We start from the raw sequence: 15,060 nt of genomic DNA, 5'->3' as shown, positions 1-15,060 counted from the left end.
TTCAAGAAGGTCCCATCTAGTCCAATAAAGGGTCTCAAACCTTCTTTCCATCCTAACTTCAGAGCATTAAAGCAGATGTACATCCTAAGGAACTTTCTTTTACCTTGTTCCAATGCATCATTTGATAAATTGATCACAATATCACTACCAGGATTGCTTAGCCTAAGCTCATTTGCATAAGCCTCAATTCTGTTGAAATCATCTAAGAAACTTCCCTGCAATTTTTGAAGGGCCATCCTCTTGGCTCTTTTCAACTTAGAGGTACGAGCATTCAAGTTGAACTGATCCTTCAAGTCTTTTCTCATATCCTTTAGCTTGTACTGAGGATTATTCTGCAGTTTACTCTTGAAATATTGTGCTAAAGTACTTGTACAAGCTCTAGGATTTTTAAATGCATCATCACAATTGTGATTTATTTTCAGTGTTTTAACCTTTAAACCTGGACCTTTACCATCTTGTGAAATAAGCAAGACAAATGGACAACCAATCATGCATTTATACCTTAGTCTAGTTCTGTCACTTTTTTCCACTACTATAGGCTTGGAATTTGCAAGAGAATACAAATTCACAATTTTTCTTGCCTCATTCAAGTCCTTGAAAGTCATGGAGGGATGAAGTTCTTTGTAGTGACTGAGATCAGCATTTACTTCTTTAGATTTCAGCATCTTGATAAGCTCTAACTTATCAAAGTTATATTCATCATCACTAGACTGGTCATTATCACTTTTTGTTTCAGCATCAGTTCCATATTCACACTCTACCAAGTATGCTTCACTATGGTGAATAATATTTGGTGCAAAAACAGTTTCTTCAAAGTCATCCACAGCAAAGAAATGAACTACCTTAAATTGTTCATTTAATAGGCATTGGAGTGTCTTAATTCCTTCAGATCCCTCAAGCAAGTAAAATTTTCCAGAAGGCCCTTTCACTAGTATTTGTTTCACAAGTACAAATCCTAAGTCTTTTGTGTACTCTTCCACTATCTTATCATAGTCTAAGAGATCTGCACTAGTGTCTCTCCTAGTAGCAACATACTTCTTGTCATATACTAGTAGTGGTTTTGTAATCCATTTACTCCCACAATGCAACATAAGGTCAACCAACAGATCTTTCATATGAACTGAGAAAAAAAAGTAGACAAAAGCAGACATAAATGAATAAGAAACACAAACACACGAGAACTAAATAAAGAATGGAGTGAAAATAACTCAACAAACATAAATAAATAAGATACACAAACACAGAGGAGCTAAATAACTCCTTACTGCTATAAAACACACATGAGCTACATGTTTATTACAACATAAATGAATAAGAAACACAAACACACAAGAGCTAACTAAACAAGTCATTACACTTTAGAAATCTATACTAAAAGAGAAAAAACAAACAGTAACCACAGAGTTATTACAACATAAAGAATGAAGTGAAAATAACTCAACAAACATAAATAAATAAGATACACAAACACAGAGGAGCTAAATAACTCCTTACTGCTATAAAACACACATGAGCTACATGTTTATTACAACATAAATGAATAAGAAACACAAACACACAAGAGCTAACTAAACAAGTCATTACACTTTAGAAATCTATACTAAAAGAGAAAAAACAAATAGTGACCACAGAGTTATTACAACATAAAGAATGGAGTGAAAATAACTCAACAAACATAAATAAATAAGATACACAAACACAGAGGAGCTAAATAACTCATTACTGCCATAAAACACACATGAGCATTGGCTGAATGCAGAGAGAGTCAAATATAATTCTAATTTGTATTCATAGCAAAATACAACTCTAATTTTCAAATATAATTTTTCATTTTGAAAACAAACACTACATTATTTTCAAATTTCAGAATGAAACATGACCAAACACAAACTAATATACTTCCTCCACTTTAAATTGATAAAAGGGTTGCTAGGTTTCTTACAGTATGGAGAATGCATTGGCTGAATGCAGAGAGAGTCAACCACCCTTTCAACAAAAAAAAAATTCAAAAGCCCTGTTAGCCTCATTTTTTATTTATGAACTTTTGCTTATAGTACCCTGAAGCTGTTAATAATACTCCCTAAATTGAAATGGACGAAGAGACCAGTAAATTGAGGCTCAGATCTGTGTTACGCTCGAGCAAAAAGAGGGTCAAACCACGCCATGGCTGTATAAAACAGTATGCCTCGCCAAGATACAGATCGGATAACCTCAAATGCTCAATTAATCAGCTCAAAAGGGAATAAAAAGTGACAAAAATCATCATCGCCTCTATAAAGACACCAATTATACTCACCCCCACCAGCAACACTGAATGCTCAGGCAGAAGTATAAAGAAAAAATAAAGAGAAAAAGAGTTGAAAGGTCATAGAAACCCATTTCAAACAAAGCTGATAATTATATATTCCCTCTGTTCAAAATTGATAAAAGGGTTGTTGGAATTCTTACATTAATGGAGAAATCATCGGCTGATATAGAGAGTGGCAACCACCCTTCCAATGAGAAATCCTTAAACTCTCTTTAAGCCTCATTCTTTCCCTTTTGAGCTTTTTAAAAACCTGTAAGAGTTACATTCTATATATGTATTTTCTGAAGTGCTGTTAAATTTTGTTTCCATAATACTTGTGATCTTGTGAGTCATTTTCCTTTTATGATCTATTTTCAGAAAACGATAACATACCCAAATATTATAAACATACCCAAATACTTTTGTGAAATAGTTTCTTAAATGAAGAAAGGGGTGAAATTTTCCCCTAAATCTAACATACCCAAATATTATAAACAAAGTTGCAACCCTAACCAAAAAAATATCTTTGGAATCGCAAAACTAGAACCATCGCGAAATAAGAACAACGACTTTACTAACCTCAGCCGCCAAAATCCACTTCGAAACCCTAGCAGTGAAATGAACAAAGAGGTGAAATCAACTTTGAAATGGAATGGCGTCCATGAGAGAAATCTGAAACCCTAGGTGAATCCTATTAGAGAGAAGAGGGGAAATGTATATTTTAGAGAAATGAGAGGTCAAATTGTATGTCCCAAAAGAAATGAGAACAAAATTAGTAATTAGGATGTAGGAGTCTATGTGGAGGTGAGAATTGTTTGGTGCTTATGTGGCGTCGACGTGGCGTCCATGTGGCGTCGACGTGGCGTCCACATGACACTTAACACACCTCTGTTAATAGTAAGGGTAAAAGTGACCCAATACTTTAACGGAAGGGTAATTTTGAGCCAGAATATAGTTCAAGGGTAAAAGTGAGCTATTTCCGATAGTTCAGGGGTATTTTTGAGTCTTTTCCGTTACATATATCATGGGTTGTTTTACATATTACTTGATTATTCATATACCGAAAAAGGATCAAAATTGCCTCTGAACTATGCGAAATAGACCATTTATACCCTCCATTACATTTTGGGATTAAAAATACCCTCGCAGTTATCCCAGGAGACCACAAATACCCTCAAGAGTTAACACCCTAGTCTTTTAGTGACGTGGCAAGCCACATGGGACTAATCCCTCCACCTAAGCATTGCTAACTAAGGGCCCGTTTGGCCATGCGATATGGTATCATGATATGGAATTATGATATGGTATCATGATATGGAATCATGAGATAAAATTGAAAGTTTGTTTGGACATGCGATATGAAATTTTTGTGTTGTATATTTTCTCATAAACATAGAAATCTCATAAGTTGTAAAACTATTAAAATAGCCCCAATTGTTTATTCAATCTTATCAAATAAACAAAAAATTATACAATCGCATAATAAATTATTACAAAGTTATTTGTTCTCCACTTAAGTAATTGTTTCATCTAACTTTAATTTAATAAAAAAAAATTGAACATAAATTGTACTTGACATGCTCATATCTCTCAACTACTCTTACAAATAACCTATAAAGTAGAAAAAAAAAAACATACATTAGTGAGTAAATATTAACTTAGAAGTTAAATACACTAAGATAAAAATTAACAAACATCACTGACTTCTAACTATTTACAAGAAAAATCAATAGTTAAATATTATAGAATAACAAAATTTTAAAAAGTTACCACAAGTTTGAGTCAAAAACACTTCTAATAAAATTTAATCAAAAAAATTATAACTAGTCCACTTGACTAAATATTAATAACTAATTGATCAAACTTTTCCCAAGTCCTCAATCCATTGGACTTGATATTCTTCAGTCATGTGAACGAACATTTTGCGAATACTAAGATTAAGAAAGTGCGGTACCGCCAATGAAAATTGTCTTTTATCAATATTATGCTTAGTCATAAGATTAAGACGCTTTTTTTTTATAATGAAAAATCAAAAAAGTATTACTCCCTTCGTTCTTATTTATATTCACCAAATGAATTTCTACTTTATCATTTATATTCACCAAATTTAAAGTAATAATAAATTTTATATTGGTGAGAATAATAAATTTTAAAAAGTAATGATGTGATTATAAAAATTTTTTACATATGAAATAAATAGTTAGTAGATATAAATGTGGGGTTGTTTTAACAAAATATAAACTCATGGATCAATTATTGCATTAAAATATCTCAAATCATGATATGGAATCACCATATTATTCCATATCATGGTTTTTGGAGAATATGGTATCACCTCTCATGATATGAAATCATGAGATGGAATCAGCTTAAAATCGCATGTCCAAACGTAGATTCCATCTCACAACACCATATCGTGATATGGTATCACATGGCCAAACGCCTACTAAGATTCACTACAAAAGAACTTGACTTTTAGTGGCGACAAAGTAGCCACAAAATTCCAAAATTTTGCCACTAAAGGTTATGAGTGATTTTTAGTGGCGACTAAGGCTCCAACAACCATTCGCTAGTAAAACCTATTTTTTCAACAAAAAAAATATGATAATTAATTTTCGATTGCGACCTAATTTTCTAAAATAAATAACTTGCAATATCCATATTAAAAACATCCAATATTATTACGGAAAATAATCAAAATTACTTCTCGATTCAAATCTCCTACTATATATATATATAATGCATCATTGTACATTTTATACATTTACATATGACATAAAAATAAAACATATAGTGTCTTCAAACTCCTACTTAATCGATATCATATTTGGTTTTTTAAAAACAATGAAGAAAAAAACACAAAAGTAGAATTTAATGTTAAAAACTTTTAGTGACGATTTTCTGGGCTTTTGTGGCGACTGTTGTTGCCGCTAAAGGTCTAGTTATTTTGTAGTGAATCCTAGTTGGCAACGCTTAGGTGGAAGGATTAGTCCCACGTGGATTGCCACGTCAACAAAAAATTGGGGTGTTAACTCTTGAGGGTATTTGTGGTCTCTTAGGATAACAGCAGGGGCATTTTTGATCTCAAAATGTAATGAAGGGTATAAATGGTCTATTTCACATAGTTCGGGGGCAATTTTGATCCTTTTCCGTTCATATATTAATCTTATATATCACGTTTGATTTAGAAATAGGATAAAAGTTATTTATGTATTATTTTATAGAAGAATATTTGTTTGGTAGATTTTTAAATATTGTATAAAAGTTATTTATATTTTGTGCTTTTTAGAAATAAAATAATACTTAGATAAATCTATGTATAATTTATGTGGGATAAAAGGTGGAATAAGTTATGTGGGGTCATTTGGTTCAAAGATAAGTCATGTTGGGATTAGTTATGTCAAAGATAAGTTATGCTGAAATACACTCCATTTTATTTATTTATACTTTCTTTGCCTGTTTTAGTTATCCACTTTTTAAAATAAAATTTTCATCTCATTTAGCTTAAATATTTTTGTGTGTGCATTCTCATAATATGCCGGATGTTTTTAAATAAAAAGCATTCATCTTATTTAGCTTAAAAATAAAATTTCATCTTAAGTTTGTTAAAGTAAAAGAAATTTTATTATTAATGTCACTTCATTTAAGCACATATCAATCATATTATTGTAAAATATTGAAGTTATCTTCAATTTAATTGATATATAAAATATAAAATTTCTAAGTGATTAAAAGACAAATAAATTAAGAATATGTAATTCAATAGTGGAGTGAACATTTTAAGAGAAATAAAAATATAAATAAACATAAGTATTATTCGAATAAATTCAACATATAATGTATTCATAAATAAAAAATAAATTTATATAGCGTAATTTTTAATGAAAAAAAATATAATCATAAAAATAAAGAGTAGTAAAGGTTGTGAATGTCATCATAAGTTGTATTGAATATACATGTATGCAAAAGTGATGTATAAAAGAGGGTTTTAAGGAGGGACTTTTGTTATTATGCAATTTTAGTATTTCATCCACAAGTAGAGATAACTTATTTCAATCATAATTATTAATCCTAAGATAAATTATTCCACACTTTGTAACCAAACAAAGAATTGGGGGTACTAAAAACTTATTCCAAGATTATTATTTTTTATCCAATACACAAACGAACCCTAAGTGATATATATAAAGGATCAAAATAATTCAACCTCATATATTAAGGATCATTTTCTTGCCTTTCCTCCACATAATTTCGTGCCTTTCTTTCTCTTTATCTTTCCTAGGATCTAGGATTGAGTTTTTGGCATAAAGACATCGTAAACTATATCTTAAACTTAATCTACATCATTAAACAGTTATAATGAACAAAAAAACATTCTTCAAAAATTAATCGAGGAGATTGGTATGACTATTTCTACAAGTAAAAGAATGTATGAAGTTAGTCTCATCGTGTGCTTCTACATACCCCAAGGTCCACTCTCATCTTTTCATTTGACTCTACTGAGGAACAAATGGAAACTATATGTGTGAAGTCACATGACACCAAAATGTGATCACCCACCGCGACATCATGTCACTTTAGTGTCATGTGGTATAGTGTTGTCCATGTGAAATGCTTACATAGAAAGAAGACTAGTTCTTACTGAAATATTCGAAAGATGTATAGAGATTTTCCTTGAAAAACCTTAAAATTTCATGAGTTTGCATGGAAGGTCATGAAACATTCTAGTTAAGTAGAGAATTATATAATGGAGACTTATACACAATTTATATTTATATATTAGCTCTAGGTGAGTTGTATAAACTGAAAGCAAATTAATCTTCTAAGTCTTAGCAATATAAAAGCTTCACTTTGGCAATTCTCTTGGGTCTTTTTTAATTCAATATTTCCTTAGCGATCTAATATTAAAAAAACTTACTTAAACTTGCAAGATAAGGAATTCAAAATATAAAAATTTAAATACGAAACAATTACAAGATGATAAATCGGAGGCGAATAAAAAGACAAACCAATATTAACCTGTTTTACTTTACGGTTTGTTGTCATTTATAACATGTAATTCCTTCCCATTTTTTCCTACTCCATCTAGCTTTTTAAAAATTTCTTGTGCATTTAGGTAAAAATTAACTTTAAAGAACAAAACAAAAAATAATATCATCATATCATAAAAAAGTCACTTATTTTGGAGAATATTACAAAAACTAAAATATCATTTAAAAAGAAATGAATAAAGTAAAAGATTGTATCTTCACAAAATGAAAATTTCATAAAAGCCACAAGTTAATTCCCTCCAATTAAGAAACGATAATAAAAAGAAAGCAATACCATAACTAAGCTAAGGATTAAAATGTTACTACAATTACCTATTACCTAGGTAAGTAATTGTATAAATGGTAGAAAAATTCTATTCAATGAAGATGACATTTAGTTGTCCAAAAAAAAGCCTTTAAAAATGACATTTTACAATAAAAACATGTAAGAAAAAGTATACCTTTACTACAATATAAAGGAGGGGGATTTTGTTAAGCTTGGACAATACTACAATATTAACAAAGAACAGAACTCTTCCACTACCAAGAAGAATTGTTTCATGCTCGTTACCTTCAATGACTCAAAGAATTTTACTTCTTTTCTGTTCATAACCTTTAAATGGCTATCACAAATAGTTTTTGCAGTATTCTTCTTTCATATCTCTAATCTGTAGCTGAAATTTTTGTCCATAAACTCATCAGATTTAAAAAAAATTTTAATGCAGGGAATATAATGATGTTGTTTGTCGCTGCAACTATAGTTGTATGCGTTCAAAGTCAACTGTTAACAAAACACCTTATAACGTGATTCTTTCTAAAGATGGGATCGGGAATTTCAACACAACGGATGGAGCAATATTGGCGGCCCCTAACCACAGTGTCAAGCCATTTTTCATAAAAATTAAGAAAGACACATATTAGGAATATATTAGAGTTGATAAAAAGAAGACTAATATATTCTTCATTGGAGAAGGGATGGATACTATGATAATAAAGGGTAGTAGAAGTTTTGTTGATGACAACAAAATCTATGATACTGCAACTATTGGTAAAACTCTCTCTCTGTAAATACATGAATTTTATTAATTTTGATGAATTATAATTATTTCTTCTTATTTAATTTGCAGGGGTTCTTGGCAATGGCTTCATAGCCCAAGACTTAACTTATAGGAATAGTGTTGGACCTATAAAGTATTAGGCAATGGCATTAAGAGTTGAAACAGATTTGACAGCTTTTTATATATGTCAATTCGATGGGTATCAAGACACCTTGTATGTGAAAAGACAACATCAATTCTACCAAGAATGTGAAATCTATGAAACGATAGATTTCATATGCAGTGACGCAGCGACCCTGCTCAAAAACTGCTTGATTGTAGCACGTGTTCCATTGGCCAAGCAATATAACACAATCATAGCCAGGAGAGAGATTTTGAGGACGTTCCAATTGGAATAGTGCTTCAAAATTGCACTATAAAGGCTATCGGAGATAACATCACAACGTATTTAGGTCGACCATGGGGTATATTTTCTAGGACTGTGATAATGGAAAGTTACATCGGTAACTTGATAGATCCTAGAGGATGGGTTGAATGGATTGAATCGACAATAAATTCGTTAGCCGCCGACCCTATTATTTGGAGTACTAATTTATTTGCCTTATTTATTTTTATGTTATATTTGATAATAACTTAAAGAAGATTATAAATCATGATAATAACAACTTAAAATGTCTAAAAATTTGTTGACTCTTAAATTTTTTTTTGTCCACATAAGTTGAGGCAGAGAGAGTAACATATATAATGTGAAAAATACGTAAAAAAATTATTATATATCATAATAATTAACAACTTAAAATGTCTAAAATTTTATTGACTCTTATTTTGTCCACATAAATTGAGTAGAGGGAGTAACATATTCAATGTGAAAATACATAAAAAAAATTATTACAAAACATAATAATTAACAACTTAAAGTATCTACAAAAGTATTAAAAAAATTAGCTGACTCTCGAAATTCACTTGAGCCATATAAATTGAGATAAAGGGAGTGATATGTATTATGTGAAAATTACGTAAAAAGTACTATAAATCATAATAATTGATAACTTAAAATATTCTTAAAAATATAAATTTTTGATTGACTCCAAATTATATTTGTGTTACATAAATTGGAAAAAATAACATTTATTGGACCCGTGCTAGCACAGGGTTCTTATATCTAGTAAAAAAAAAATTATAAAGCTTGTAACAATTTCTTAAAGTTTCTTGAGACTTTGAATTAAGGGTGACATTAATGTGTCAAAATTAAATGACGGTGACATAAGTCTTAATTAATTGAGTGTAGGTGACAATTATGTAATGAAGGATTAAGGATTTATGAGGCATTTGTGGGAGTTGCCCTCAAGCTTTTAAGTGGTCCATTTTATTAAATGAGGGGTAAAAAGGTAAAAGACTAAAACCTAATTTGGTGGGAACCAAAAATGGAGGGAAGCCAGCGAACCAAAAGGGGAAATAAAAGCTTTCCCCCGCCTCCCCGCCGGATTCTTCTTCTTCTTCTTCTTCTCCTCCTCCTCCTCCTCCTTCCTCCTTCTGCTGCTCCTTCTTCTTCTTCTTCTTCTTCTTCTTCTTCTTCTTCTTCTCATTCTTCTTCTTCTTCGGCTTCGTTCTTGCTTGCTTTCTTCCCATTCTCTTCATCTTTTTCTTCTTCTTCGTACATTGTTGGTCTTGGTTGTTATTCCTTGTGCTTCTTCTTCTTCTTGAATCAGATTTAGTTAATCAGTGGACTAGATTTCGTAATGTATCAATTGGCATTACTTCATAAGTGATTGTGTTCACACACCATTGTTTGGTAAGTAATATTAATAGTTCTTTGAATCATTCGTCATCATCTGGGTATACCTGCAATTTTTTCAATAATTTACATTCGCGTTTCCAATAGATGGTTATATATGTTGCAACAGTTGACTATTGGAACAAATGATAGCCTTATGTTGCAACAGAAAGGTTATATCAATCGCAACAAAGTAGTCATATGTTGCAACATATAACTAACACATGTTGCAACATATGATTTATGTATCACAACAGAATGGTTATATGTAGCAACATATGACTTGCATGTCGCAACAGAATAGTCATATGTTGCAACATATAACTTACACATGTTGCAACATGTGTTTTATGTGTCGCAACATAATAGTTATATGTAGCAACATATGACTTACATGTCACAACAGAATAATAGTCATATGTTGCAACATATAACTTACACATTGTAACACCTCGGTATTTGAAAGATCTAAGATTAGGAAGAACTAAACTTCATAATAGAAAATTTGAAAATTTTAGCAAATTATGTTAAGTATGAGTTTTGAGTCAATTTCAAACGACCATAACTTTCAGTACATGATGAGTTAGGTAGCTCATAAGATATCAAATGAAAGATCTTGGGATCCTCTTTCCAACGCCACCGAGTTTGCTAATTTCGAGCTCGTATGAGGGAGATATGCCCATTTGAAGTCGAATTGTCCAATTAAGAAAAGTTGCCCAAAAATAAGAAGGGTATTTTGGTCTTTTCCTTACCCTATCAAATTTAATTCGAAAATTGGTAATATTTAGGGGTCTAAACTGATTTGGTTAAGTTTTTGAAATTCTAATTTATGCTAGGGTTTTAAGAGGAGTTCAAAAAGAGGAGAAAAATGAGAAAAGTAAAGCGTTCAAGTTCTTGAGGATTTTGTTGCGGATTTTACCAAGGGTTTTATTCTTAAGAGGTATATGAGTTCACATAGCATTGGGTTCACTAACCCACAAACTAATCATGATTTATTCAACATAATTTGGTTCTTGAGGATAAAGGATTTGAGTTCTAAATGAGTTTTATTGAAGTTTCTTTCATAATCTTGATTGTTGAGGTTTTGATGAGTTCTTGAATTGAAAGTTGATGTTTTGAGGGTAGTTTTTAGTGGATTATCGTATATTAATATTGGGTATTCAAATCTAAGTGATTGGGGAAGATACCATTTGATTCTAGGTGTATTGGGGTTAGAAAACAAGTAAAAAATTTCGTCAAAGTTTCTGGGAAAAGGGGTGGGGGGCGCCACGCCACTCGTGAGCCCCAAGTTGTTGTCTGTAATTTGACCCTAGGGCACCGCTCCACTCAGTGCGCCCAACCTTCCTTTTGTAGTTTAGGTCTGCCCCCCTGCACCACTCAGTACGCAAGGGTCGCTAGGTCTTCTACCCTTTTCCACTTCTTTCCGTATGAGTTCCCTCGAATCGTACCTATGTTTTCTAATTGATTTCTACACTCTAAGGTATAGATAAACATCAAGATATTATCATAACATGGGATCATAACCCTTGAATCCATAATTCAAATTCAAGGTAGAGCTAAGAGTCAAGTCTAGAGATTTCTTCGAGTCTTTTTCAAAAGTCTTTTACAATTGTTTTTAAACTTGTTTTAAGACTTGAGCACCGAATTGAGCAAGAGTAGAGCTAAGTTCATTTTCTTTAAAATGATATATGAGAACTAAGTATTCCCAAGAGTAAATGTTTTCACATTTAAGATGAGAGGAAACACTACATAAAAAATGATCATTAGAATTAATTGCCACTAAATATGTATTTTTAGCGGCAATTAGCACTCTTTGTATATATCCCTGAAGCCTTTAGCGACATTGGTTCTAAGGCACTTAACTAATGCCGGTAAAGACTTTAGCACTCTTTATTAATGTCAATATTTATTGCCGCTAAAAGTTATTTTTGTTGTAGTGAAACACCGATTTCCAAAAGAGTTTTCATGAGTAGTTTTAGTACCATCTCTTTTAAGAGAAAGATTTTGAATAATAATCTCAAACCACAAAAAGAGTTATATTTTTAAACATACGAGTTAGTTACATTTTTGGAGTAGTATTGAGCACCGATATGGGGACGAGTTTAGATAACTCAAAGTCTTCATAAACTATGTAGCCAACGTGGATAGAAAGGGTCATACTTTTTAGATGATTCCTTAATGTTTTTTAGCATAGACTAGTGGATCCACTTAATAGTAGGTTCTATACCCCGGCAAAGTGTAGGACAGCTCTGGCAACGTAGACGTTGTATCATCACATAGCTCATAGTAATGGTTGTCAATTAGAGAATCTCCCACAGAGTTTATTTTGTATTTTCATATAAAAACAGAGTTTATTTTGTGTACAGACTGAGTATATTATATTTTTAAATACATGAAGTTATTATCTATTGTTTAAAAATCCTTTCTTTATAAGGCATTCTTTTCTACTACTTTATATTGAAACAAGTTAAATATTCCTGAGTTGAGTTGAGACGAGGTAAGTGTTTCTTTATCTCCAGTTCAAGCTTATGTCATGTTTTAGAATTCCCCTAACATGCTCATACATTTCATGTACTGACGCTATTTGTCCTGCATCTTTTATGATCCAGCTACACCAGGATCAACATCCAACTCTTCGTTGATCCAGTTGAGCTCCAGAGTTAGTTGGTGAGCCTCCTTGCTTCCGGAGGATCCCTTTTATTATGTTTTGTCATTTCAGTTTGTTAGGATGATCGGGGGTCTTGTCCTGACATCCCTCATAGTATTAGAGACTTCATAGATAGATAGACGTTAGTTCATGAGTCTTTTCATTTCCATTTGTTATGTTGAGACTTGAGTTGCCACTTTTGCTAGTGGAATGTTTATTGCTAAAACATTCTAAGTTATTATTTGAGTCACATTGTACTTTTTAAAGTGCTTCCATTATGAGTAAGTCTTCCGCTAAGAGTTACTTATAACATAAAAATTTAAATATGAAATTATTACAGGATGATAAATCGGAGGCGAAAATAAAAGGAAAGACTAATATTAAGCTGCTTTACTTTACGCTTTATTGTCATTTATAACATGTATTTCTTTTCCATTTTCCCCTACTCCATCTAGGTTTTTAAAAATTTCTTGTGCATTTTAGGTAAAGATTAACTTTAAAGAAAAAAAACAAAAAATAATATCATCTTGATATCTTAAAAAAGTCACTTATTTTGGAGAATATTACAAAAACTAAAATATCATTTTAAAAAGAAAGTAAAAGATTGTATCTTCACAAAATGAAAATTTCATAAAAGTCACAAGCTGGTTCTCTCCAAATAAGAAAAGATAATAAGAAGAAAGCAATATCATAACTAAGCTAAGGATTAAAATGTTACTACAATTACATATTACCTAGGTAATGTTATAAAATATTATAGTGTGGATGTCCACTACACCAGAAGTTACTCTCACCCATTATGTCCATTACTTTCCTCCATTATGAAGATAATCATAACCTCCATAACCTCAAACTTTATAACCATTATTCTTGTAATCTTTCACTTTTATAACCTCCTCCATTATATTCATGTTAATGTCATGTTTATGACTAACCTTTTGTATGCCTCTATGTTACACTATAAGTCGAGACATAAGGGTTCATATTGTATACACTTGAAGATTTGGTGAATACATGAAAGAAAGAAAGTTATATTATATTGTTTCTCTTCTTTTGTTCTTAAGTTTTACAACACGTTATCAACATGATTGTTCTACTATTGAAGCAAAGTAAATATAAAGAAGGTAAAAAATATTTGTGTTTATTTTTCTCTCGGAAATAAGGTAAATTACTATATAATCAATTTTATATTTTACTTTTGATTATGCATCATTAGTTTTCTTACCATCTCAAAATCATATGAGTCCAGCAAGTTGCTTTTACTTTGAGCAAACTTTTAATTTGATCACTTATATATTTAAAAAGTAAAATTAGTTTTGTAAGTTAATAATTCGTAAAGAAATGATTCTTTATGATCTTGTTTTATTAAAAGATAAGTTATTGAGTTATGTGGCATATACATATTGATTGGATTATCATTATTGGTTACTTTTGCACCTCTTTATTTTTCTTTATCTAAACATTTACTTATTGAGTTATTAATATATTATTTGTACTAACAAAGTTTGTTTTGTGGTTATTTTAAAATGGTTAGTAAATTATGTTAATCTCCGTAACAATGTTGATAAAGAATGTTAAAAGGTTACTTTATATGATTCCAACATGTTGTTCTAATTAATAGATTTTGTTCATTTTTCTTATGCTTTAAGTAATTCAGATTATATTTATGATTTTTGATAATTATTTTTTTGATAACGTATTTGGTTATCAAGACATTGATTGAGGGTAAGACGGTGAATTCAAGTTTCACCGCACCAAGTGGGCAAGACACAGAGTTGAAGTCTCAGTGCACCATGATAATAAGAATTTGGGTTCAAGTCTCATTGATTTATGACCAAAGACGTTTTTATATGGGTAAGACATTGGGTTTAAGTCCTAATGCACTATAGTGATGATATGATGATGACTAACATAAAGTTGTATACTTTTGACTGAAAGTCATGAAATTTGCCCAATTAATTTGCTCCATTCTCTTATGTGAATGTGGTAGCAGTGCATAATATGTCTGAAAAATGACAAGTGGTTGAATATATGAATATGGATGTGGTAAAATGTTAATGGTCATCGTTGTGGTGATTAAAAGGAAGAATAATATGGGTTCTTACGATGATCCTTCAAAATGTGAAGGTAATTTCTATCCATTAAAGTGATATGAAAAGTTATTGGCCACATTGTTGTTGGTGCAACCCAATTTAAAAAGTTTTGTAAATCCTCCATCAAAATAAAGGAATACAAAGTGGTAGTACATTTGGTACATTTGACCT

The 15,060-nt window shown here is 31.0% G+C and overlaps 1 protein-coding gene and 1 pseudogene across 1 annotated transcript in view; both read left to right on the top strand.

The window, feature by feature from the left end:
* The window catches only part of LOC125876926 (pre-mRNA-processing protein 40A-like), a 1,068,087-nt gene that overhangs the window by 367,351 nt on the left and 685,676 nt on the right, over positions 1 to 15,060 (top strand). The gene's annotated exons all lie outside the window — the stretch shown is intronic.
* On the top strand, positions 7,937 to 9,012 carry LOC125877516 (pectinesterase/pectinesterase inhibitor PPE8B-like; annotated as a pseudogene).

Source organism: Solanum stenotomum, chromosome 9 (genome assembly GCF_019186545.1).
Source record: "Solanum stenotomum isolate F172 chromosome 9, ASM1918654v1, whole genome shotgun sequence".
In the NCBI taxonomy this organism is placed as follows: domain Eukaryota; kingdom Viridiplantae; phylum Streptophyta; class Magnoliopsida; order Solanales; family Solanaceae; genus Solanum; species Solanum stenotomum.
Note: the sequence above shows the minus strand (reverse complement) of the source record. Positions and strands in the feature narration are given on the sequence as shown.